The sequence below is a fragment of the Fistularia commersonii genome, unplaced genomic scaffold (genome assembly GCF_037954325.1).
Source record: "Fistularia commersonii isolate RoL2024-O1a breed Wild unplaced genomic scaffold, RoL_Fcom_v1.0 HiC_scaffold_101, whole genome shotgun sequence".
In the NCBI taxonomy this organism is placed as follows: domain Eukaryota; kingdom Metazoa; phylum Chordata; class Actinopteri; order Syngnathiformes; family Fistulariidae; genus Fistularia; species Fistularia commersonii.
Window position 1 is genome coordinate 1 of NW_028234059.1, and position 5,000 is coordinate 5,000.

Consider the following 5,000-nt stretch of genomic DNA (forward strand, 5'->3'; position numbering starts at 1 on the left):
AATACTTGAGCATTTTCCTATCCAAGGACCAAACGTTAAATCAATCCAGGAACATTGAATCTAAACTGAATCAAAGTAAAGCTTAATTCTAATATATGGCTCCAGAGAGATTTATCAATATTAGGCCGGATATATTTGACTAAAATGGATGTGTTTATCCAGATGTATATACCCAGCGTATTCCAATGCTGCTCCAAATCAACTCGTAAAATCTGTTAACCAAATCAATTTCAACTTTATCTGGAGGAACAGACCACACCATCTAAGAAAAATCACATATGGTGAAAGAAACAAGTGAAGGAGGGCTGAAAGTGATAGAGTTGGACTGCTTGAATGGGACATTGAAGGTGAACTGGTTGAAATCCTGGATCAAACCTCATCGTTCTTTCTGGTATTGTACTCCAAACTACTTATTCAACAAAGTCGGCGGCCTGAGTCTTCTGCTTATCTCTGACTTGGATATCAACAAGATTCCTGTCAAATGTTCAGAGTTCCATAAACAAATATTATTATACTGGAAAATGATATACGTACACAATTTCTCACCACACAGTATAATAGTTTGGAACAATCGATATGTACTGCATGGCAACAAACCTCTGTTTTACAAGGAATGCTTTGAGAAAGGTATATGGTCGATAATTGACTTGATGGATGACACTGGCAGTCCTCTGGACAATGAGCAGTTCTGTACTACACACAGATTCAAGCCTCCCATATTAGAGTTGCTAAAGTTACGAAACGCACTGCCTCGACAATTTGTATTCCTGACCAAAAATATAATGACGCACCGAACCGTACAACCACAGTTACCCCGACTATCACTCCAGGGAATCTCAATTGTGGACAGAAAGCGCAGCAACTCCTTTATTAGGAAATGTTTCACAGGAAACTTATTCCCTGGACGTCAAAAAAAAAAAAAAGGATATTTTAAATAAATTTGATGAGGAATCGATTGCCACGCTGCGAACTATGTATCTGACTCTACCCATACCCCCAAGGCAAAAGAGACCCACTTCAAAATTATGACTGACATCTACCCATCTAAGGAATTATCGAGGGTACGCTTTAATTTTGAAGATAATATTTGTACATTTTGTGAAGACAACATTGAAACCACTGACCATATATTTTTTCTCCTTCTCATTCCATCGTCACCAGTTTCCTTCTCAAAAGATGATATAACATTCTGTTTACTTATAAGCAACATAACAGATGAACTCTGTGTCAATGTTCTTTTAGGCCTGGCCAAGTTCTTCATTCACAAGAACAGAATGCAAAAATGCTCCCCAAATTTTAATGTCTTCATAAACGATTTTGAAATATAAAAAAAAAAAAAAAAATCCTTAAAACTTATGGAAAAATCCGAAAACAAAAAAATATAGTTACCCATGTCCGAGGTTCCTTTTTTTTTTGGTAAAAAAAAAAAAAAAAAAAAAAAAAAAACAACTTGATTACATGTTACATTCCCCTTGCAATTTTTTTTTTTTTTTTTCGTTTTAATTTCTTATTTGTCTATCTATTGATTTAATTACTTCCTTTTAATTTCTTTTTTTGTCTCGCACTGTAAATTTCTCACAAACCTGTAACACTATTAACTTCTCATTACATACAGAACAAATGTCCTGATGTCCGTTGCTTCCTCATCCCTGGTTGTTTCATTGACATTCAGTTCTACCTTGCTATGTTTATTTGTACATTTGTATATTTGGGTGTACTATTTATGTTCAATTAAAAACAGTTTGATGTCTGAGATTCCTTGTGAACCGCCAACTTAATTACATGTTATATTCCCCTCACAATTTTTTTTTTTCGTTTTTAATTTTATTTTTCTATCTATTTATTTAATTATATCCTTTTAATTTTCTTTTTTTGTCTAGCATTAAAAATTTCTCGCAAACCGTTAACACTATTAACTTCTGATTACTTACACCACGAATGCGCTTATGCCCCCCCACCCATCCCGCTTTTTCCGTACGGAGGCAGACACTGAGATCGAAAGCAAATGGGTGTCATTGAAATGCAGTAACAGGGTGATAACAGCCGTGTTCGAAGTGTGTAGGGGCTTATAGGAGAGCAGAAGCACGTCACGCAATTCACCTGAGTTCGGAGGATCGGGAGTACCAGGGCCCATAGCGGAGAAGCGGAAGAGCGGAGTTATGTGTCTCTTCTCAAAGGCGGGGAAGCTGGGGGGCAGCAGGACCCCTTAGACCGGCTAAGGTGAGCCTACTCCGGACAGAGATCACCCGGAGTTATGACTGGAGCTCCCGGACCTCTGGGCACACACATATGTGAATGAGTGGATGAGCTAATGTTGGTTTGGTTGTGGATACGTTTCGGCCAATGCTATCAGCACAGCGATGATGAGTTCAGGTGTGTCTGTGTGTGTTTGTGTGTTTGTGTGTGTGTGTGTGTGTGTGTGTGTGTGTGCGTGTGTTTGTGTGTGTGTGAGAGTTTGTTTTTGTGGGTTGGGGGGGGTTCCCGCGGACACGGAGTACCAGGGCCTGGAGCGGATGAGGTGAGGAGCGGAGGAGAGCAGAAGCCCGGACCGTGATTCGCTTGTGTCCAGCGGTTCGGGAGTTCCAGGGCCCGAAACGGAGGAGCGGAGGAGCGGAGGAGCGGAGGAGCGGAGGAGCGGAGGAGCGGAGGAGCGGAGGACAGCAAAACCCCTTTCTGCAATTCGCCTGAGTCCGGCGGATCGGTAGTACCTGGTTCCGCAGCGGATGAGCGGAGGAGTGGAGGAGATGTTTCTCTTCTCAGAGGCGGCGAGGGGGGGGGGGCAGGACCCCTTACCCTTATCCCCCCCGGACGTTTGAGTGGAGCTCCCGGACCTCCGGGCACGCACATGCGAATGACTGGATCACAGGGAGTGCCAGGGCCTGGAGCGGATGAGCAGAGGAGAGGCGGAGGGCAGAAGCCCGGCCCTGTTCAAGAGTTCCAGGGTCCAAAGCGGGGGAGCGAAGAAGCGGAGGAGGGGAGGAGAGCAGAAGAGCAAAAAACTGGCCCGGAATTCACCGAAGTCCCGCGGATCGGGAGTTCCAGGGCCCGGAGCGGAAGAGCGGAGGAGCGGAGGAGAGGAGGAGCGGAGCAAAGCTAAGCCCGTCTTAACAACAAGGAAATTACAGATGAGGCTATAATTTCTAATGAAAACTTTAAATTCTATAGCCACGTATACACTTCGACATTGTCAAAAAGCGATTGTGACTCCTTTCCATTAAATATTCCTCAATATATCCCAAAAATAAACAACAAACAATATATGATTGTTTATATATGTTTATATATAAACAACAAAAAATATACAGTTTGATGTCTGAGATTCCTTGTGAATCGCCAACTTAATTACATGTCGTATTCCCCTTGCATTTTTTTTTTTTTGGTTTTAATTTCATTTGTCTATCTATTTATCTAATTATTTCCTTTTAATTTCGTTTTTTGTCTAGCACTGTAAATTTCTCACAAACCTGTAACACTATTAACTTCTCATTACATACAGAACAAATGTCCTCATGTCCGTTGCTTCCTCATGCCTGGTTGTTTCATTGACATTCAGTTCTACCTTGCTATGTTTATTTGTACATTTGTATATTTGGGTGTACTATTTATGTTCAATTAAAAACAGGTTGATGTCTGAGATTCCCTGTGAACCGCCAACTTAATTACATGTTATATTCCCCTCACAATTTTTTTTTTTCGTTTTTAATTTTATTTTTCTATCTATTTATTTAATTATATCCTTTTAATTTTCTTTTTTTGTCTAGCATTAAAAATTTCTCGCAAACCGTTAACACTATTAACTTCTGATTACTTACAGCACGAATGCGCTTATGCCCCCCCACCCCCCACCCCCCGCTTTTTGCGTACGGTGGCAGACACTGAGATCGAAAGCAAATGGGTGTCATTGAAATGCAGTAACAGGGTGATAACAGCCGTGTTCGAAGTGTGTAGGGGCTTATAGGAGAGCAGAAGCACGTCACGCAATTCACCTGAGTTCGGAGGATCGGGAGTACCAGGGCCCATAGCGGAGAAGCGGAAGAGCGGAGTTATGTGTCTCTTCTCAAAGGCCGGGAAGCTGGGGGGCAGCAGGACCCCTTAGAGCGGCTAATGTGAGCCTTCTCCGGACATAGATCACCCGGACTTATGACTGGAGCTCCCGGACCTCTGGGCACACACATATGTGAATGAGTGGATGAGCTAATGTTGGTTTGGTTGTGGAAACGTTTCGGCCAATGCTATTAGCACAGCTATGATGAGTTCAGGTGTGTCTCTGTGTGTTTGTGTGTTTGTGTGTGTGTATGCGTGTGTATGTGTGTGTGTGTGTGTGTGTGTGTGTGTGCGTGTGTTTGTGTGTGTGTGAGAGTTTGTTTTTGTGGGTTGGGGGGGGTTCCCGCGGACACGGAGTACCAGGGCCTGGAGCGGATGAGGTGAGGAGCGGAGGAGAGCAGAAGCCCGGACCGTGATTCGCTTGTGTCCAGCGGTTCGGGAGTTCCAGGGCCCGAAACGGAGGAGCGGAGGAGCGGAGGACGGCAAAACCCCTTTCTGCAATTCGCCTGAGTCCGGCGGATCGGTAATACCTGGTTCCGCAGCGGAGGAGCGGAGGAGTGGAGGAGATGTTTCTCTTCTCAGAGGCGGCGAGGGGGGGGGACAGGACCCCTTACCCTTACCCCCCCCGGACGTTTGAGTGGAGCTCCCGGACCTCCGGGCACGCACATGCGAATGACTGGATCACAGGGAGTGCCAGGGCCTGGAGCGGATGAGCAGAGGAGAGGCGGAGGGCAGAAGCCCGGCCCTGTTCAAGAGTTCCAGGGTCCAAAGCGGGGGAGCGAAGAAGCGGAGGAGGGGAGGAGAGCAGAAGAGCAAAAAACTGGCCCGGAATTCACCGAAGTCCCGCGGATCGGGAGTTCCAGGGCCCGGAGCGGAAGAGCGGAGGAGAGGAGGAGCGGAGCAAAGCGGAAGCCCGTCTTAACAACAAGGAAATTACAGATGAGGCTATCATTTCC